At 38.1% G+C, this 23155-nt stretch overlaps 1 protein-coding gene across 12 annotated transcripts in view; it reads left to right on the forward strand.

Moving 5' to 3' along the window:
• The window catches only part of DIS3L2 (DIS3 like 3'-5' exoribonuclease 2), a 378320-nt gene that overhangs the window by 165857 nt on the left and 189308 nt on the right, over nucleotides 1-23155 (forward strand). The gene's annotated exons all lie outside the window — the stretch shown is intronic.

The following is a 23155-nucleotide window of genomic DNA, read 5'->3' on the forward strand; positions in this document are numbered from 1 at the left end:
ACATAAGCACATTCTGAACCTCTGCTTATTTCCTGTTATGTTATGAATCCTGTTTGTAGTTGTGAACTTGCAAAGAATTCATTGTATCAAACAATCAGACCCCTCCTTTCAGACACCGGTGTTAAAATATGTGAAATTCCAGGCGTATTCATGGGACCTCAGTCCCCCATGCTTTAAAATATGAAAGTAAAGGTATGTTTGAATGATGTGCTTTTTTGGTATTGATCCTTCAGAGGTTTCACTTGTGGCATTAAACATTAAATTACCCTACTGTAAACAGGGAAAGGTACCATGTTTTTAGGGAAGCTTTTAGAAACCAGTCTAACTTAAATATAGATTATATAGCCACAGAGCATCATGGATAGCCATTTCCTTGTAATCTGAAGAAACTGCTGGACCTAGCTGTTTGATCAAATGCTGTGCCTGTTTCCTTCTTACAATTGGTATTCATTTTGAAAGAGAAGTTGTATTAAGTTTTAGCTATATCTGTAGCCCTTTATTATAGATGGTGTCTGGTTTATGCTTAGGTTTCATTTTAGGAAATGAAAATAAAGGCATACAAGCTAGAAAAATTTGCTCTGATACTACTTTTAGTCTAATTGGGTGACTTGCTTGTTGGTCATCTAACTTGTGCAGGATGGACCCTCCTGGGAATGTTCCGTGGTTATGAGTGCCGACACTGAATAGATGGCCACGATGTGCTGCTTTGATGAGGTTTATTCTCTGCTTAGCCTTTTATGGTTAGTGAAGTAAACCAAATCAAATCTGTGTGTCCTAATGCAATTTAAGAAATACTATCCTGGGCCACTTTCTCAGTGCTATGAAGATCACTGTGATTTGTATGATCTCAGAGCCACTCAGGAACAGTTGCACTTTCTTTTTTGCTCTCAAGTGGTGGGATTGCAATGTCATCATTTTGAAGCCTAACTCATTATCCAAAAGTGACGTCAACCCCTTGAGCCCTAAATAGCCCTTCTCAGCGGCTTGCCAGTTTCTCACCATCCACTCAAAAGGCTTGATAATGGCTGTGCCACCTGGCCCCTGGTGATTGTGCCCACCACACTGTGCTTGGCAGTGAAAGGGGAACACTTTCACATCAAGGCAGGAAATCCAGCCTTGTCTTTTATCTGCCTTTCTGTCATATCCCATTGTGTATACTTGATTGGGCTGTTTCCTTAGTTTTTGAGCTGTAAGGGTGTAGTCAGGAAATCTTCACAGAATGAGTTTCTCTTATTACTCAGATGGCCCTTCAGGTGCTTTTTTGTTTTGTTTTGTTTTGTTTTGTTTTTACAGATCCTCCCTTACTTCATCAAGAACTCTTTTCTTGTGGGTAAAGTACAACAATAATCAAAAAAGGAGTCAGGCCTTTGAAGCAGCAAGGACATTCTCTGAATCTAAAGAAAGAATATTTTAAAATAATAACCATATATTAATCATCTATTTTTCAAAATGCAAAAGTTTGAAGATTCTCATACTTAGATGGAAAGCTGTGCTTTTTCTCGACCTTTTTACTATTAAGACATTAAAAATTGTCTTTTATGGAAATAAGCCTTTTAAAATCCTTGTGGAAAAGAGAAAATTTATCTCAAGAAATAAAATGTGGCGGGTCTTCATGGTGAAGTTCTCAGCTGACGTCTGTCTCGTGGGGGGTGCGCGCTGCAGCTGTTGCCTGTTGGGGGTCGCCTGGCTCTTTTGTTCTGGCTATCTGTTACTGATCTTTAGGAGCTGAGGTCACCGTTTCCCAGTCAGAACATGCCGTGCTGTGACCGCTTGGGTTTCCTCTCTCATCTTTGCCAGGTTCTGACCCGGAGCGTGAAGGTAGTACTTGCTCTGGGTATGAATGTGAAAGCATAGAAACCATGCCTAAAAACCAAGTTTAACCGAAGCGCCTTTCTTTTGAATTTCTTCCCTGCCCCAACACTCTGCCCTTTAAAATTATTGAACTTCTGCCTATATAATTGCTACTGATTATTCAAGTCCAAAGTCATTTACTTCTTCTGTAGTTAAATTCAGTTCACAAAGACAGGTGTTAATCATATGTGTAAGTCACTGCTGTATTATGTGAGAAATACAAAGGTAAACAAGCTGTGGTTTCTTTATTTAAAGAAATGATAACCTAATGCAGAAGGAGTTTACATAAATGTCACAGGATTAATTTGATTCCAAGAAATGGAATCCTACTTGATCTAATTTAAATAAAAGTGGTGATTAATATAAGACATTGGTGGTTCACCTAAAACCCAGGGCAGTAAGCGTAGGCAGGTCTCATGAGGAGCTCAGAACTAACACGGTGGCAAAGGAGTCACAGCTTCTCTCTCAACCACCCTGACCGGTCCAGCCACCACATGGTATCTTTTCTCTCCCCCTTTCTGCACATGAGTTGTATTAGTCTGCTTTTTTCTACACAGGAGCCATTTACCTGCTTGATAGCATACATGGCCCCCAAATGGTACTGCCAGTCCTCTGCAGGTCACACACTGTAGTCTAGAGCACAATACAGAATTCCTAGGGTAGAAGATCTTTATTGGTCTATTGAGACAGTTATTTGCCTAATAGTTGTAAACAGAGGTAGGGGTCCGAGGTCCTGCGATCCACTGCCCTGTTATCAGGGACTGGGGGACTCAACTCCCTGGCAAAGAGTGTGGGTAAAGCAGATGGGCTGAATGGCCTGTCTCTCTGAGCTCTAGCTGTGGTACAAAGCAGAGTGTTGTAAGCTCTTCCATAGGAATAAAATAATTTTCTGGAAGCTTAGAGGAGGTGGATGAAGGGGGAAATCCAGGGTTGTTTCTGGGAGAGTGGAAGCCTGTTTGCTAAAAGATCACTCTGATTCAGAGTCCAGAGTGGGTGGGAAGGGCCATGACTGAAAGCAAGCAGTAGGCTGTCGCACTAAGATGAGATGGGAGAACCTGAAGTAAAGGAGCTGCAGTGAGGGAAGCAAAAGGAATGAAAAGAGTCAGGGGAGACGAAGAAGGTAAATTTTCTCAGACATGGTAACCAATGGGAAGAGGGGCATGAAAGAGAAAGACAGAACCTTGAATGAACTCTCAGGCCTCTGACTTGCGTGATTGGTTAGATGATGGCATTTAATCACGATTCATCAAGGACAACTTCATCTCCTACTGTTCCCTTCACTTATGCCTCATTACTTGCCATTTCGTTGCTAACTGTGTTCCTAGCTCCAGACTTTTGCACACTACACTTCCTTTCCCAGCAGCGGCTTTCTCCTCTCCCCAGTGTTTATTTAGTGAAATACTCAACTTTTAAACTTAACTCAGTCGTCTACTCAGAAAATGTTCCCTGACCGAGTCCTCCGTCATGGGTGCTTCCATAGTTTCTAATAATACCACTCTTAAAGCTCTCATCTGTTTGTATTGTAATTGCTTACGTAAGTTATTTACTTGGCCATGAACTTCTTTAGGACAAGGATACTCGGTGAATGTTTGCTGGCTGGTCAGATGGGTAGATGAGAATGATTTGATGACCCCAGGGTCTTCAGCCATGTTGACTAGGAAGATGTTGTACCATAAATCAAGCTAGAAAACACAGGAGTGGTTTAGAACAGAAAGTGATGAGAACCAGGTTCTATGGTTTCAAAATCAACACTTGATAACAATATACAGTCAGTATATAACTGCGGGTGGAGAACCCCACATTTAGAATCTTTAACAAAAACGTTAAGTAGCATGTGCACATTAATAGAATGTATAATTTCAGTAGCTTTGGAAGGGACCTTCAGGAGGCCATCAGTCTTGGTGCCCCCTTCAGTGTAAGCATTGCTTCTCTGGCACTCCCAGTGGCACTTTGGTGCCTCCAGTTAAGGGAAGCCCAAAGAGAATTACAGTACTAGAGACCTCTAGTTGTTACAAGTTAATTTTTATCTTGTTCTTGGAATTGCCATGAGAGATTTCAGTTGAACCTTATTCACCTCTATACATTACATGCCACACTTTGATGAACCTTAGTCCTGTAATGCTATCAAAAATCTAAAAGTAATCTGTTCTTAGTGAAACCTTACTGGCTTTTCGGGGTCACTGCTTTTTGTTATGCATCACAACATATTTAGTATTTTTTACATTTAGTACTAGATTCTTGTCCAAGATACTTAAAAAGCCACATTGGCTTCCTTGCTGAAATGATTTGTAATTACATAATCAGACTTATAGTTTTAAGAGCTTCTCAACTCTCTTAAATCATCCTTCCCTTTAGAAACTCTTGCAGTGGAATTCATGCTTATACTTTCTCAGACCTTTGTGAAATCTGCTATCCTAAAGTATAGAGTTTACAGTCCCATCCTTCTCTTCCAGGATGTCATGCACATGGAGATATCAAGGTCACTTTCTCCTAGATTTATCATGGTTTCTTCTTCTGGAATATTTAAGGATAAATCTTGAAGAAAATGGAAAAGTTTTACAGCAGCTACTGTGAAAAACATAGTAGTGTTTCTTGGCAACACTGAAGACTAACTAAAGATCTATGACGTGAATTGACCTAGAGCAAACTGACATATTTATATTACTTTCTCTAGCAAACTTTGGTAGCTTTAAGGGATGGGAAGGAGGAAAATGAATAGGTCAATGCATGTCTAGCAGGGTTGAGAAATTTTTGGTTGAACGTGGATTGTCTAGGCTTAATGTCATAGTACTGCACATTTTAAGAGAATGAAGGATAGCAGCTTCCATTGGAGAGAGTGACTGGGTGAGGTGAAAGGAGAGGAAGGGAAGTTCTGATTGACGATGTGTGTGGTGGGGAAGAAGTGGCTGATGGGTGAGGGGGTCTGTTCTGGTATCTTCTTCAACTCCCACCTTTGCACCTATAAGGTGTCAGTAATCAGAAATATTTGTTGACTAATAGAAGCAAATACTTTTACTATTCCATTCAGGTTTGATTGATACCGAATTTCTTATGAGGTAGATATGAATTGGGGAGATGGTCATTAAATTACATTAAACTGTGTTTAGGAAAAAGAAACAGTAACTAGGTTGGTAGAAAAAACAAACAGGATAAGTTAGTTTGTTTCATTGAGGCGTAGCCTACAAGATTTGCAAATTGAAAAATAGCTCTAGCTAGTCCTTCCTCCTGTGCAAAGAGTATTTCACCTTTTCAAGAGAATGTTCGTATCTGAAGACTCTTCTGAGGAAGAGGCTGTGTTATGTAATCCTAAAAACTTGTATTACCAAACTTAGACTTTATAAGTCCTTTTCGGGGGGCTTTGGCTCTAGCTTGGCTGGTAGATAAAAAGCAAATCAGGCTGAGGAGGGGGCTCTTTTTTGTGACTGTTGGGCTCCACCTGGTGGCCTGGAACGATCCGCTTTAGTAAAAGCTAATGTCTTCAACATTGAGAGCATCTTGGTCAAAACAGAGCAAAAGTAAAAGGAGTGGAGGAGAGTGGTCTTGATGCAGGCTTTGGTTCCAAATTGTTCCTTCCTTGTACCGTGTGCAATCATGAACCCTTCTTCCATGGTTGTCAGCTTCATCCGCAGTCTTCTTGAAAATATTATTTTAAAGTATTAGAGAACCGTAGCTACCATCAGCCTTCTTTTTTACTCCTTAAAAGCTTTCAGCCTCCTCTTTGCTCCCTTCACATTGACATTAAACTCTTCACTCTCAATCTTTAGGACCTTCCCTAAAATCAGTCAGTGTTATTGAGCCTTGCTTCTCTTCCACATTCTGTCATCACTGATCTGCCCACACTTTTTTTTTTGAAGTCCCCAGTTCCTTACTTGCTGCCTTCTGCTGCATCATAATACTGAGCCAGAAAAAGGGAAATAATATGTTCTTTCCTCCTGATTATAGAAAACAGTACCTAAAATATACAGCTCAAGTATTTGCCATACTTTGTTTTCACTGCGTATTTTTACTGAAGTTCTGGGTGTGGCCATGTTTGATTGTTCTCCACTTGCAGGTTCTCAGGGATCTGATATACCATTGTATCTGTTTGCATGGGGTTTCCAACATAGGCCAATATGCATGAAAGCATTTATGTGAGAGCAATAATGATAGTGATAATCACTCCAAGAATGTATGACTGCCTTCCCGTGTATAGCCTAGTTTTAAGGCTAAAACTTTATGAGGCTATGTGGTAGAGGAAGGAGGATGAATGGCTTGCAACACTAATGTTGACTGTTAAGTGTTCCTATTTTCTTTAAGGCACAGAGACCAATTCGAAGGACTTTCCTGTCTTAATTTCTTCTGTCTGTAGTTGGCCCCTTCCCTCAGTAAGGTTTTTACTAGCACATTATGCAGAACAGTGGACCTAATGCTTATTTGTTGACAATGTTTGCACATACACACAACTCCCAAGTGTAAGAAGCTGGGAATGTTTCAGCACTGTCCTGATTAATCTTACAGTAGGACCCAGTTGTAACAGCATAGATTGTGAATGGGAACAGTATTTGTGGAGGAACTCTGGTGAGTGAAAAAAATTGAGGTAGTGATCATTATAAATTATTCTAATGAGGAAAACTTTCTATCTCACAACTATTTCTTATTGCAGTATCAAAATTTTTTAAAAATTGCATTTTTTTCCAATACATACTCATTATATATTTGATACTAAAATTATTTAAAACATGTGTTATAGAAAGTGAATATTTTCCAGAATTTCATCCCCTGAAATAATCACTATTAAGAGTTGGGTATATATTTGTCTAAAATATTGTTTTAAAATATTTATTGGACTTCCCTGATGGTGCAGTGGTTAAGAATCTGCCTGCCAATGCAGGGGACACAGGTTTGAGCCCTGGTCCAGGAAGATCCCAGGAAGTAGTTGTGGGGCACTGGCGGAGCAACTAAGCCCATGTGCCACGACTACTGAGCCTGCGCTCTAGAGCCTGTGAGCCACAACTGCTGAGCCCGCGTGCCACAACTACTGAAGCCCGCGCGCCTAGAGCCCGTGCTCTGCTACAAGAGAAGCCACCGCAGTGAGAAGCCGCGCACCACAACAAAGACTAGCCCCCGCTCTCCACAACTAGAGAAAGCCCGTGCACAGTAACAAAGACCCAATGCAGACATACATACATAAAGAAATAAATAAAATGAGGTTTCCTTTATTAAAAAATATTTATTAATATTAATTGCAAAGTATGTTTCACAGATAAAAGAATACATGTAACACTAAAGTGATTTTTGAATTCTTGTATTTAAACCAACCCTTGAACTCACCACCCAGATTAAGAAATCTGTCACAATACTGTTGAAGCTCCCTGTGTGTTCCTCTCTGTCCTAACCCCTAATTTTTTCCCAGGAGGTAACCACTGTCTCAGACATCTACCTTTCTTTATAATTTACCCATATTTATATCCCTGAAAGTGTTAGTTTTGCTTGTTTTCGAATTTTATAAAAAATACCATGCTACGCAGATTCTTCTGCGACTTGCTTTTTTTTCATTTAACATTATGTTTCCAAGATATATTCATATATTTCATTCATTTTAATTCATAATATTTCTATTTCCTGAAATATACTATAATTTGTTTATCTAGCGGTGCATATTTGGGTTGAACTGAAGGTCTTGCTATTATAAACAATGCTCCTATGAACATTCCAGTGCTTACTAACTGGTTTCTCTAGACTCTACTTAAGAGTAAAATTACTGCATCATCTGTGATACATATGTGCATGTTTAACTTTACAACTTTACAGCCAAATCATTTTCCAAAGTGGCTCTACCCATTTTTAGTCCTGCCAGCAGTGTTTAAACTCCATTGCTTCACATTCTTATCAACATGTGATATTGTTAGACTCTTCAGTTTTTGCCAAACAAGTGGATGTAAAATGGTATCTCACTGTGATTTCAATTTGTATTTTCCTAATTACTGATGAGATTGCGTACCTCTTCATATATTTATGGTCATTATGTTTCCTCTCCTAGAGATTATCTTTAATGTTTTTACTCATATTTTTCACAGTTAATTTTTTGTTTTGATAATTTAGATTTCGAATTGCAAAAATGGTACAGAGAGTTCCTGTATCCCCTTTACCCAGCTTCTCCTTATGTGAACATCTTTGTATTATCATAGAATATTTACCAAAACTAAGACATTAACTTTGGTACAATACTGTTAAATAAAGTGTCGAATTTATTCAGATCTTATCAGGTTTTCCACTAACCTCCTTTTTCTGTTTGAGCATCTGGTCCAGGATCCTACATTGCAGTTGTCATGTCACTGTAGTTGTTCCAATTTGTGATAATTCCCCAGCCTTGTCTTTCATGACCTTGACACTTTTGAAGAGTACTGGCCAGTGATTTTGAATGTTTCTCAGTTTGGGTTTGTCTAATGTCTTCTCATGATTAGACTGAGATTAAGCATTATTGGGAAGGATACTATAAAGTGATGTACATCATATCGGGGGTACGTGATATCAGTATGTATGCTGGTGAAGTTAACCTTGATCACTTGGCTAAGATGGTACCTGCCAGAGTTCCTAACTTACTATTTTCCCTTGTAAATATTATACTATATTCTGGGAGATATTTTTTGAAACTCTGCAATTCTCTTTTTGCTTAAACTTTCACTCACTCATTTTAGCATTCTTTTTTAATTGGAGTGTTTGTCATTTGATTTTTTTTTTTGAGTTTAAAAAAATATTCTAGAAAGTAGTCTTTTAGCAGTTAATAATATGGAAAATATCTTTTCCTTGGTTTAAGAGTTGTCTTTTCATGTTGTTAATGTTAACTTCTGAAGAACAGACACTTTAAGTTGCATTTTCTAACTTTTTGGTGCTGGTATATAAAATTACAGTTAATTTTTGTATATTAATTCTTTATCCAGACACCTTGCTAAATTCCCTTATTAATTTTAATACTTTGGGTATGGTTTCCTTTGGATTTTTAATGTAGATAATCATATCATTGGTAAACAGATTTGTTTCTTCAATTCAAATCCCTAAAACTTTTATTTCTTTTTCAAATCTTCCTGAACTGGCAACTCACAATTGGGAAGGAGATATTTTCCACACAAATGAGTAATGACAGTTCAATTTTGAGTGAAAGCAGTAGTAACAGGCATTTTTTTCTTGTTCCTGATTTTTTTGATATTAGTATTAATAACTTTGCTAACGTGGCAGCTGGTTATTAAAGGACTCAAGTGTTTACCTAGATCCATGTTTTGGGTTTTATTTATTTTTTTACCATCTTCAGTTTTCTTAGTTTTCCTCTGGAGTTTCAAGGAGGAACAGAATGCCTTTTTTCCAGGCTCAAGAGCATTAATTTGTTTATTTATTTATTCAACCATCATGTATTGGGCACTTAAGCTGAACAAGCATCAGTGTAAGATACAGAAACAAAGAAATGTTTATTCTCTTTAGGATGATTCTCCTCATCTATAATAAATAAGAGATGTACAATACCTAAACCACATTTACACAGCTAGAAAGAGGCATGTGCCAGAAAGGAGATATAATCAAAGGAGAGTGATAATACTGAGGAGAGAGATCTGCCCTGGGGAAGGGATGACTTCTTGGTCTTTCATGAAGGTGAAATGAGCTTGTTTTATTTTGGGGGGGCCTGGTTCAACATGGAAATCATAACGGGAGCGGCTTTAAGATAGAAATACATTGCTTAAGGAAGGAGCCATTAATAATATTTTTATGCTCTAGAACCAGCCGTACCATGTCAGTGTGTACTGAATATCTACAAGATATATGATGTGAACAGTCCTGAGATTTTATTTTTGGTAGTAAGAGCTTTATATTTTCTGTTGCAGAGGGAAGGGAAGGAAAGGAAAGTTTGCTTCTCATGGAAGATATTTTAAAATATTTTTATATTAGTTAGGATGCTTTTAGCACCAAGTGATAGAAAACCCTGACCCAAAGTGACTTAAATAATAAGGGAATATATTATCTCACATAAGTGGGAGTCCAGAGGTTGTGCAGGCTTCAGGCCTAGTATAGTCAGTGACTTGATATTATCAGATTGCCCTTTGCTGTTTTCAGTGATCTAGCAGTGGATTCTCTATGGCCGTGAAGATGGCTGCCAGTGTGCTCAAGCTGCATGCTTTCTTGATCACATCAAACAAGGAAGGGGGAAATTCTATCCACCAACCATGATATCGATTATGGTCTCCACGGGAGCTATGCTCTGATTTTATTAGAATAATGAAGATCTGAAGGTGAGATGAGTTCCCTCTATGAAGAAGATTAGGTTTCTATTAGGAAGGAGGAAGAGGGGATTGAATGTTGGTTAGGCAACCAGCACTGGGCACCATAGTTTCATTATAATAAATGTTTCTATAATTTTTAAATTAAAAATGTTACAACATTAAAGGAAGTTTAGAAAATAGAGAAAATAGTCACTCATAATCCTTTTTCTCTAAAAAAAAATTAACACCATTCCCTTTTAATCTTTTCATAAATGTTTTTACATAGTTAAATTATACTATTCCTAAATACATTTTATTCTTTTTACTTTATGTCATAGTCATTTTTATGTTGCTACATCTTCAAAATTATTATTATTATTAATTTATTTTTGCAGTATGCGGGCCTCTCACTGCTGTGGCCTCTCCTGTTGCGGAGCACAGGCTCCGGACGCGCAGGCTCAGCGGCTATGGCTCACGGGCCCAGCTGCTCCGCAGCATGTGGGATCTTCCCGGACCGGGGCACGAAACTGTGTCCCCTGCATCGGCAGGCGGACTCCCAACCACTGCGCCACAAGGGAAGCCCCTCAAAATTATTTTTTAAATGCGTAATAATCAGTTGAACAAATATACCATTGTTCAGTTTATCATTTACCTATTAGTGGAAATCTAGATAACTTCTTTTACCCATTCGTCTCAGTTTTATTTTATTTATTTTTTTATTTATTTATTTTTTTTTTTTTGCGGTACGCGGCCTCTCACTGCCGTGGCCTCTCCCGTTGCGGAGCACAGGCTCCGGATGCGCAGCCTCAGCAGCCATGGCTCACGGGCCCAGCCGCTCCGCGGCATGTGGGATCTTCCCGGACCAGGGCTCGAACCCGTGTCCCCTGCATTGGCAGGCAGACTCCCAACCACTGTGCCACAAGGGAAGCCCAGTTTTATTTTTTAGAACAGTTTTATATTTACAGAAAAATTGTCAGGATAGTACAGAGTTCTCATATACCCCCGCACCTAGTTTCCCCTATTGTTAACATGTAGCATGGTGCATTCGTTACAGTTAATGAACCAAAACTAATATGTTATTATTAACTAGGGTCCATACCTTTATTCAGAAATCCTTGATTTAAAAAAAATCTAACGTCCCTTTTCTGTTCAGGGCTCCCATTTAGAATACCTGTATATCACATTTAGTTGTCATGTCTCTTTAGGGTCCTCTTGGCTGTGAGAGTTTCCAGGTTATTTGGTTTTTTAGAATTCTTTATCAATAATAACTTTTTTTTTTTAATTAATTAATTAATTTATTTTTGGCTGTGTTGGGTCTTCGTTGCTGTGCCCGGGCTTTCTCTAGTTGGGGCGAGCAGGGGCTACTCTTAGTTGTGGTGCGCGGGCTTCTCACTGCGGTGGCTTCTCTTGTTGCGGAGCACAGGCTCTAGGCCCGCGGGCTTCAGTAGTTGTGTCTTGCGGGCTCTAGAGAGCAGGCTCAGGAGTTGTAGCACACGGGCTTAGTTGCTCTGCGGCATGTGGGATCTTCCTGGACCAGGCCTTGAACCCGTGTCGAACCCGTGTCCCGTGCATTGGCAGGTGGATTCTTAACCACTGTGCCACCAGGGAAGTCCCCCAAGTTATTTTTGAAGGACATATTTTAGTGCAGAGTAGGTTGCTTTTTAAGAGAATTGGGCATTTTTAAAATTTATTTATTTATTTATTGGCTGCATTGGGTCTTCGTTGCTGCACGCAGGCTTTCTCTAGTTGCAGCAAGCAGGGGCTACTCTTCGTTGTGATGCGCGGGCTTCTCATTGTAGTGGCTTCTCTTGTTGCAGGGCACGGGCTCTAGGCGCGTGGACTTCAGTAGCTGTGGCTCGTGGACTCTAGAGCGCAGGCTCGGTAGTTGTGGCGCACGGGCTTGGTTGCTCCGCGGCATGTGAGATCTTCCCGGACCAGGGATTGAACCCGTGTCCCCTACATTGGCAGGCGGATTCTTATCCCCTGCACTACCAGGGAAGCCCCTGGCCAAACATTTTGATGCAACATTGAATCATAGTTGTCCTAAAGCAGCTGTTACCATCTTTTCAGACAGTGAATAGAAGACAGAAACTGCTTAGGAAGTTGTAATATTTGAACTGTAACACATGAAAGGGAAAGTTACTTTCAGTATTCATTTAAAATAAAATTTACACTGAAATAAAAATATAAAACAAATCCTTCTGTAAGAGAAATACACAATGTGTAAGTCAGTTCCTTACTAGCCTCTGCTTGTGTTTAGATCCCAAGTTATTTTGGTTTTTAGAGTGATGGCAGAATTTATAAGTAGACAGCGTATGATTCTTTCTGGGGCATCTAAGGTCTGAATACATGAGCTCTTATTGCTGACCTGTTAGATTTTTATCTCCTACAAGCTATCTAGTCTATGCTACTATCAAATGCATCTTGAGTGAAAACCTATAATAAATTTATTTAAATATGATATTTGAGAAACATTCTCTGCAACTTAGTAAAATATATGTTAATTCCTACTAATAGAAACTTGGAGTCATTGATCACATTTGGAGGCCCTAATCAAAATATAATTTTGTTTTTATAGGCCATGTTATAGTTTCAATGAACAAATCAAGATTCTTTGGACTCAGAATAGAGCCTGGTGAAAAAATTTTGCCAGAACGCAAAGCAACAATAAAATTAAATAAGATAAAAGACAGGGTTTTTGTTTTTTCCTTTAAATTTCAGCAGAGATCTAATGACTGACATGACTTGTTCTGACGAATATTAGGTCCATCATCACCTGCTTACTTTTGTCCTCCTTTCCTTTCACCTTTCCATACCAACAGAAGTGGATCCAGTACTCAGCACTTGTCTTCTTTTTGGAGAAATTGCTCCATTTCTTGGTAGGCTGTCGTCTTTATCTAGCAGTCCTTCAGAAATGGTTTGTGAGAATTACATTCTGTGAGTTCTTGCATTTAAAAATCTTCATCTTTAAAGTCCACTAACTTCAGTGGTAATTTTCTGTATTAGTTTTTCCTGAGACATGGTATGTACCCTTTCTGTCTGTAAAATTTCTTTTATTTCAGGAAAGTTGTCTTAGTGATATTTTTGAAAATGTTTTCTAGTTCATATATGCAGTTCCTTCAGGAATATCAGTTATGCCAATGTTTGTTCTCCTTCACCTACCTTTCATATCTGTTTTCCCTATAATCTTTTTATACTCTTAGTATGTTCCAATTTCATTTTTTCCCACTTCTCTCAGACTTTTCTCTATGATCCTTGTTTTTTTCAAATTGTGTCAGTTCTTCATTAGTTATCTCCCGTATGACTTTTCATTTCTATGATGGATTTTTTTTCTTTTCTACTTATTTCCTATTTCCTAGGTCTAACACACTAGTTTTTATTTCCTTTTGTGAAATTTATTTATTTTGTATGCACTTGGATCTTTGCTTTGAGCTCTCCTTTAGTGGTGATATTTTCATAAATTTTTGAGCTCTTGCTAATATCTTTGGTCAAGATAGTCATTTCTGTGTCTGTATACTTATAATGTATGTTTTCTCCTGCCACTTCCCTTGCTTGTTCTTTTCTTCCTTTTTACATGCAGTATTTTTTTTAATGGAACACCTCCCCACCTTCCCCCCCCCGCATCTTTAAATAATGAGTTCTTAGATTTTAGCATTATAGTTTTTAAGTTGAATATTATAAAATGCCGTTTGTTCAGGTGTTTAAGCCCTCCATTAACAAGCATAAGATGATCATTTTTGACCACTCCAGTCTCACCAAGTAGGAGTAGGATGGGCACTGTGTTTTAAGTCTGTCTCACAAAGACTGTTACTGAGACTCCTACCCACATATTAGAATGTGTTTCTTTTCATATTAGTTTAATTCTCTAATAAGCTCTATATGATCTACTTTGTTGTTTATACTTCTTCCGAAAACTGTGTATGCTGTTGGATTGTATGTATGGTTAATTATTTTACATGTTTTTTTTAAAACTGTAGGAGAGAATCATGTGAAATTGTGTTTTATAGGTAAAAAATGGTCAAATATATTGGTAATTTCATGTGGATCAACATATATGATTAACCTCTTTATATATCATTACTTGCCATTCTTGAACCCTTACTTCTGAGTCATCTCTCAACTGACTCGAATTGCACATAGTTCTTTACAGGAAGGAAGTAGGAAGTATATTTCATGCCTTGTTAATAAATCAGTTGGGATTCTTGGAGTCTTAGCCTTGAATTCAGAGGAATCACAACTGTCCTCAGAGGTACTAAAGTCTCTCAAATGTAGAAGTGAGTATTACTGTGAGTGAGTCTTAAGTATGACAGTGAAAGGCCCAACCCCTCCCTTGCATTCTTGGTCCCCAGACGGTGTGCACAACTCTAGAATAATAAAAGCAACGTTATATCCCAACCTCATAAGATGTTACCTCCCGATTTAGCCCGCCAGTACGCTATACATCATTCTAATCTGTGAATTCAGTGGGCTTCTCTACTTCTGTAAGGTGAAATTCTTGATTACAAACAGTACTGAGTGAGGTAACACAATAGCTTAAACAGTATTTGGTAAATCTATGGATTATGGTGTTTATAAGCAAGGTGGGTAGAACAAATGAAGACAGCAAACCCAAACCCAGAATTAGTGTTTCTTTTAATGGAGAAAGATTGCTGTCCTCTCCATCATAGAAGAGCTCAGTGAACTAAATCTGCTATCAGCTGGTTGGTGGGTCCTCCTGCTGTGGTTCTGTATCAGGGCAGAGTTGGTTGCTGCTGCTGGGCAGCTGGCATTCTGTAAGGGTTGGTTAGCATTAGTGAGAGGAAGCTCATGCGGTGGAGCTCATTTCCTGTTACCAGGTACTTTGTTCTTATGCCCATTGAGCAAGCACTGCAGTGCCTGGGGAAGGGGCTTGGTTGACATTCTCAAGGTCATCTTGCCTCCACAGTGGGAGTCTTTTGCTGACCATTCTCATGGAATACAAATAATCGTACTCTGGGCCCATTGCAGTTGGCCCGTTTCTCCATGTCTGTTCCCCAGATGTCTTTGTCACCAATCCTCCAATCTTTCTTCTTTTAGGTCCCTATCCATCTGGTTAAACATGTAGCCTCTGCCCATCAGGCCATCTTTCCTCAGCCAAAGTAGACCATGGATATATTGCTTGAAGTTCTGCCTGCAGGGAGGAAGTTTCTGCTCTACTGTCTTTTCACAGACCACCACTTAGGATGGATATGCTATCATAGTCCGTTTATGACTTGTGACAATGAAAGGTCAGTTAGAACTAGGCATCCAAGGTACTCAGACCTTTCTGCATCTTCCTATATCTTGTGTTTCCTAATCTTGTATTTCTATGTATATACATATATGAAATATATATATATATATGGTTTGGTTCTCTTGAGTCTTACTCCTTCTGATTAGTACTCCTACTTTTCATGTAGGTGACTTAGTAAGACTGAATTCAACAATACAGTGACTTATCACCCTTGGATTTTAATTAATTAATTTGTTTTTTTGTTTTTTTTGTTTTTTAAATTTTATTTATTTATTATACAGCAGGTTCTTATTAGTTATCTATTTTATACATATTAGTGTATATATGTCAATTCCAACCTCCCAATTCATCCCACCACCACCACCACCACCCACCCTGCCACTTTCCCCCCTTGGTGTCCATACATTTGTTCTCTACATCTGTGTCTCTATTTCTACCTTGCAAACTGGTTCATCTGTACCATTTTGCTAGATTCCACATATATGCGTTAATATATGGTATTTGTTTTTCTCCTTCTGGCTTACGTCACTTTGTATGACAGTTTCTAGGTCCATCCATGTCTCTACAAATGACCCATTTTCATCCCTTTTTATGGCTGAGTAATATTCCATTGTATATTTGTACCACATCTTCTTTATCCATTCATCTGTCAAAGGGCATTTAGGTTGCTTCCATGAGCTGGCTATTGTAAATAGTGCTGCAGTGAACATTGGGGTGCATGTGTTTTTTTGAATTATGGTTTTCTCTGGGTATATGCCCAGTAGTGGGATTGCTGGGCCATATGGTAATACTATTTTTAGTTTTTTAAGGACTCCCCATACTGTTCTCCATAGTGGCTGTATCAATTTACATTCCCACCAACAGTGCAAGAGGGTTCCCTTTTCTCCACACCCTCTCCAGCATTTGTTGTTTGTAGGTTTTCTGATGATGCCCATTCAAACCGGTGTGAGGTGATACCTCATTGTAGTTTTGATTTGCATTTTTCTAATCATTAGTGATGTTGAACAGCTTTTCATGTGCTTCTTGGCCATCTGTATGTCTTCTTTGGAGAAATGTCTATTTAGGTCTTCTGCCCATTTTTGGATTGGGTTTTTTTTTTTTTAATATTGAGCTGCATGAGCTGTTTATATATTTTGGACATTAATCCTATGTCCGTTGATTTGTTTGCAAATAATTTATCCCATTTGAGGGTTGTCTTTTCGTCTTGCTTGTAGTTTCCTTTGCTGTGCAAAAGCTTTTAAGTTTCATTAGGTCCTGTTTGTTTATTTTTATTTCCATTACTCTAGGAGGTGGATCAAAAAAGATCTTGCTGTGGTTTATGTCAAAGAGTGTTCCTCCTATGTTTTCCTCTAAGAGTTTTATAGTGTCCGGTCTTACATTTAGGTCTATAATCCATTTTGAGTTTATTTTTGTGTATGGTGTGTGTTAGGGAGTGTTCTAATTTCATTCTTTTACATGTAGCTGTCCAGTTTTCCCAGCACCACTTATTGAAGAGACTGTCTTTTCTCCATTGTATATCTTTGCCTCCTTTGTCATAGATTAGTTGACCATAGGTATGTGGGTTTATCTCTGGCTTTCTCTCCTATACCATTGATCTGTATTTCTGTTTTTGTGCCAGTACCACATTGTCTTGATTACTGTAGCTTTGTAGTATAGTCTGAAGTCAGGGAGTCTGATTCCTCCAACTCCGTTTTTTTTTCCCTCAAGACTGCTTTGGCTATTTAGGGTCTTTTGTGTCTCCATACAAATTTTAAGATATTTGTTCTAGTTCTGGGAAAAAAGGCCACTGGTAATTTGATAGGGATTGCATTGAATCTGTAGATTGCTTTGGGTAGTATAGTCATTTTCACAGTATTGATTCTTCCAATCCAAGAACATGGTATATCTCTCCAACTGTTTGTGTCATCTTTGATTTCTTTCATCAGTGTCTTAAAGTTTTCTGAGTGCAGGTCTTTTACCTCCTTAGGTAGGTTTATTCCTAGGTATTTTATTCTTTTTGTTGCAATGGTGAATGGGATTGTTTCCTTAATTTCTCTTTCTGGTCTTTTGTTGTTAGTGTATAGGAGTGCAAGAGATTTCTGTGCATTAATTTTGTATCCTGCAACTTTACCAGATTCATTGATTAGCTCTTGTAGTTTTCTGGTGGCATCTTTAGGATTCTCTATGTATGGTATCATGTCATGTGCAAACAGTGACAATTTTACTTCTTCTTTTCCAATTTGTATTGCTTTTATTTCTTTTTCCTCTCTGATTTCCATGGCTAGGACTTCCAAAACTATGTTGAATAATTGTGGCACATAATAATTGTGGACATCCTTGTCTTGTTCCTGATCATAGAGGAAATGCTTTCAGTTTTTCACCATTGAGAATGATGTTTGCTGTGGGTTTGTCTTATATGGTCTTTATTATGTTGAAGTAGGTTCCCTCTATGCCCACTTTCTGTAGAGTTTTTATCATAAATTGGTGTTCAGTTTTGTCAGAAGCTTTTTCTGCATCTATTGAGATGATCATATGGTTTTTAGTCTTCAGTTTGTTAATATGGTGTATCACATTGATTGATTTGCGTATACTGAAGAATCCTTGCATCCCTGGGATAAATCTCACTTGATCATGGTGTATGATCCTGTTAATGTGTTGTTGGATTCTGTTTGCTAGTATTTTGTTGAGGATTTTTGCATCTATATTCATCAGTGATATTGGTCTGTAATTTTCTTTTTTTGTAGTATCTCTGTCTGTTTTGATATCAGGGTGATGGTGGCCTCGTAGAATGAGTTTGGGAGGGTTCCTTCCTCTGCAATTTTTTGGAAGAGTTTGAGAAGGATGGGTGTTAGCTCTTCTCTAAATGTTTGATAGAATTCGCCTGTGAAGCCATCTGGTCCTGGACTTTTGTTTGTTGTAGGATTTTTAATCACAGTTTCAATTTCATTACTTGTTATTGGTCTGTTCATATTTTCTGTTTCTTCCTGGTTCAGTCTTAGAAGCTTATACCTTTCTAAGAATGTCCATTTCTTCCAGGTTGTCCATTTTTTTGGCATAGAGTTGCTTGTAGTAGTCTCTTAGGATGCTTTTTATTTCTGTGGTGTCTGTTGTAACTTCTTCTTTTTCATTTCTAATTTTATTGATTTGAGTCCTCTCCCTCTTTTTCTTGATGAGTCTGGCTAAAGATTTATCAATTTTGTTTATCTTCTCAAAGAACCAGCTTTTAGTTTTATTGATCTTTGTTATTGTTTTCTTTGCTTCTGTTTCATTTATTTCTGCTCTGACCTTTATGATTTCTTTCCTTCTACTAACTTTGGGTTTTGTTTGTTCTTCTTTCTCTAGTTCCGTTAGGTGTAAGGTTAGATTGTTTGAGATTTTTCTTGTTTCTTGAGGTAGGATTGTATTGCTATAAACTTCCCTCTTAGTACTGCTTTTGCTGTATCCCATAGGTTTTGGATCGTCGTGTTTTCATTGTCATTTGTCTCTAGGTATTTTTTGATTTCCTCTTTGATTTCTTCAGTGATCTCTTGGTTATTTAGTAACCTGTTGTTTAGCCTCCATGTGTTTGTGTTTTTTACGTTTTTTTTTCCCTGTAATTGATTTCTAATCTCATAGCGTTGTGGCTGAAAAAGATGCTTGATATGATTTCAATTTTCTTAAATTTACCGAGGCTTGATTTGTGACCCAAGATGTGATCTATCCTGGAGAATGTTCCGTATGCACTTGAGAAGAAAGTGTAATCTGCTGTTTTTAGATGGAATATCCTATAAGTGTCAGTTAAATCTTTCTGGTCTGTTGTGTCATTTCAAGCTTGTGTTTCCTTATTAATTTTCTGTTAGGATGATCTGTCCATTGGTGTAAGTGAGGTGTTAAAGTCCCCCACTATTTTTATGTTACTGTCAGTTTCCTCTTTTATAGCTGTTAGCAGTTGCCTTATGTGTTGAGGTGCTCCTATGTTGGGTGCATATATATTTATAATTGTTATATCTTCTTCTTGGATTGATCCCTTGATCATTATGTAGTGTCCTTCCTTGTCTCTTGTAACAGTCTTTGTTTTAAAGTCTATTTTATCTGATATGAGGATTGCTACTCCAGCTTTCTTTTGATTTCCATTTGCATGTAATATGTTTTTCCATCCCCTCGCTTTCAGTCTGTATGTGTCCCTAGGTCTAAAGTGGGTCTCCTGTAGACAGCATATATATGGGTCTTGTTTTTGTATCCATTCAGTGAGCCTGTGTCTTTTGATTGGAGCACTTAATCCATTCACGTTTAAGGTAATTATTGATATATATGTTCCTATTACCATTTTCTTAATTGTTATGGGTTTATTTTGTAGGTCCTTTACTTCTCTTGTGTTTCCCACTTAGAGATGTTCCTTTAGCATTTGTTGTAAAGCTGGTTTGGTGGTGTTGAATTCTCTTAGCTTTTGCTTGTCTGTAAAGATTTTGATTTCTCCATCGAATCTGAATGAGATCCTTGCCAGGTAGAGTAATCTTGGTTGTAGGTTCTTCCCTTTCATCACTTTAAATATATCATGCCACTCCCTTTTGGCCTGAAGAGTTTCTGCTGAGAAATCTGCTGTTAACTTTATGGGAGTTCCCTTGTATGTTATTTGTCGTTTTTCCCTTGTTGCTTTCAGTAATTTTTCTTTGTCTTTAATTTTTGTCAGTTTGATTACTATGTGTCTCGGCGTGTTTCTCCTTTGGTTTATCCTGCCTGCGACTCTCTGTGCTTCCTGGACTTGGGTGGCTCTTTCCTTTCCCATGTTAGGGAAGTTTTCAACTATAATCTCTTCAGATATTTTCTCAGGTCCTTTCTCTCTCTCTTCTCCTTCTGGGATCCCTGTAATGTGAATGTGTTTAATGTTGTCCCAGAGGTGTCTTAGGCTGTCTTCATTTCTTTTCATTCTTTTTTCTTTCTTCTGTTCTGTGGCAGTGAATTCCACCATTCTGTCTTCCAGGTCACTTATCCGTTCTTCTGCCTCAGTTATTCTGCTATTGATTCCTTCTAGTGTGTTTTTCATTTCAGTTACTGTATTGTTCATCTCTGTTTGTTTGTTCTTTAATTCTCCTAGGTGTTTGTTCTTTAATTCTTCTAGGTCTTTGTTAAACATTTCTTATATCTTCTCGATCTTTGCCTCCATTCTTTTTCCAAGGTCCTGTATCATCATATCTGTCATTATTATGAATTCTTTTTCTGGAAGGTTGCCTATCTCCACTTGATTTAGTTGTTTTTCTGGGGTTTTATCTTGTTCGTTCATCTGGTACATAGTCGTCTGCCTTTTCATTTTGTCTTTCTCTCTGTGAATGTGGTTTTCGTTCCACAGGCTGCAGAATTGTAGTACTTCTTGCTTCTGCTATCTGTCCCCTGGTGGATGAGGCTATCTGAGAGGCTTGTGCAAGCTTCCTGATGGGAGGGACTGGTGGTGGGTCTTCTCTCAACATTCTTATTCAGCATCACATTGGAACACCTGCTAGTGTTGGTTGGTCTCCTGCAGAGGCGGCGGGGGGGTGGCTGTGGCTCAGCGTGGGGACAAGGACACTGGAATCCGGATTTTTATTTTTGTTTATTTATTTTGTTGCCGTCTTAGCCTGGCAGCTGCAATAGATTCAAAATAATTTTTTGATATGCATAGGAGGTCACTGAGTTTCCACCTTAGCCTGGAATCAAGACTTTAGAGGTTGAGCATGTAATTCTTTTGTTTCCACCCTCTTTTCAGGTTCTCCAGGTCTCTCACTGTTTCTGTGATCTCTTTGGTATCTTTCCAATAAATTACTTTTCCATCTGGAGTTAGTTTCTCATGCTTACAACCAAGAACCCAGACAAACCCATTAGTTTTAGGAGATGGATGTAGAGAATAGAACCTCAGGAACCTGTGAGAATAATTGTTTAGATGGGCTGGAGGTAACTCAGGTCCCATTAATTTTCAAAATATTAATTTCCAAAATGTCCTTCAAACTTCAGAGGTGACAACAGGTTCCCCAAATCCTCAACAGGAACTGCATTCTAGTGAACACAGGTCATAATGTTGTCAATTTGAAAATTAATGAGACCTGAGTCTTTAACTGTCTAGATTCTTGGTTGCAAACAGGAGAAACCAACTGTGGTTGGAAAAGGAATTTTTAGAAGGGTACTGAAGGGCTCTTAGAAACAGTAAGAGTCTTGAATGTCCTGACAAAGTTATGGGTAGGAACAAAGGCCAGTCTGGAAAGCCAAGAACAAGAAGTTCAATCGTAGTCTTTTATCAGGATTAGTTTGGCCACAGTCATACAGCGTGCTGGCTTTCACACTAGTTTCACAGTGTACTAGTTTTTGTAGAGTTAGAGGAGTCTTCTATAAAGAGATGCCAGGCATTAAGTAGGAGGCTTCTGTAATGGGAATTGTAGTCCTTTGGTCCACTTACATGCAATGTGGAAGTCCTCATTTCTGATTTGTATGCCTTTCCTTTCTTTTTCTTGCTTTATGTTTCTCACTAGGACTTCCAATACCATGTTTAATACTATTGGTGAGAGTGAACACCCTTGTCTTCCTGATCTGGAGGAGAGCATTTAGTCTTTCACTATTAAGTTGAGGACCTTCCTGTTCATTACTCATTTGCTGAGTGTTTTGATCATGAATAGATGTTGAATTTTGTTAAATGCTTTTTTGCTTCTATTGAGATAATTGTATGTGTTTTTTCATTGTTTGCTAATTGATGAATTAAATTGATTAATTTTTGAATGTCAGACAGATCTTGAATTACTTGGTCTTGAATGTTGTATTATCGTTTTACGTATTGCTGAATTCTGTTTGCTAATATTTCATAAGAATTTTAAGTCTGTTTTTCATGAGGGATATTGATCTCATGAATCCTTTGTCTGATTTTGGTATCAGGGTAATGCTGGCTTCATAAAACTAGTTAGGAAGTGTTCTGTCCTATTCTGCATTCTGAAAGAGTTTCTATGGAATTAGTATTAATTCTTCCTTGAAGACTTAGTAGCATTCTCCAGTGAAACCATCTGGGCCTGAATTTTTCTTTGTGGGAACATTTTAAACTATGAATTCAGTTTCTTTAGCAGATAAAGGAATATTTAGGTATTGGTATCTGCTTGAGGAGTCTTAGGCAGTGTATGTCTTTCAAGGAGTTTACCCATTTCATCCAAGATGTTGAATTTGTTGGCCTAAAGTCATTCATAATTCCCTTATTATTCTTTTAATACTCATAGGATCTATAAAAATGTTCTCTCATTCCTGATATTGGTAACTTCTTCCTTATTTTTCTTGATCAGCCTCACCAGAAGCTTACCTATTTTATTATCTTTTCAAAGAATCAGCTTTTGATTTTATTGGTTTTCTTTATTGTTTCTTCATTTTCTATTCATTGATTCTTATTTCTTTATTATTTCCTTCCTTCTGCTTACCTGGGATCTAATTTGCTTTTCTTTTTTCAGTTTTTTAAGGTAGAAGTTTAAGTCACTGACACATTTCTTCTTTTCTAATATGAGCATTTAATGCTGTAAATTTCCCTCAAAGCACTGCTTTAGCTGCTTCTCACAAACATTGTTATGTGTTTTATTCAGGTCAAAATATTTTCTAATTCTCTTTTTACTTCTTCTTTAATCCATTGGTTGGTTAATTTTCATATATTTGTGGATCTTCCAGATAGCTTTCTGTTATTTTTTTCCCATGTATTTTTGCTATCTTTGGCTTTTTGATGTGCTTTCTGGGAGATCACCACCTACGTTTGAGGAGAAGGCACTGGTCTGAGCCACCATTGTATGTGAAATGCCTACAGGCCACCTGGAGCCCACAGGTCAACCTACAGGCTGCCTTGAGCCTGTGCTGGTGGGCAGGTGTATGTGTCAAC

The sequence above is a fragment of the Orcinus orca genome, chromosome 7, assembly GCF_937001465.1.
Source record: "Orcinus orca chromosome 7, mOrcOrc1.1, whole genome shotgun sequence".
Classification (NCBI taxonomy): Eukaryota; Metazoa; Chordata; class Mammalia; order Artiodactyla; family Delphinidae; genus Orcinus; species Orcinus orca.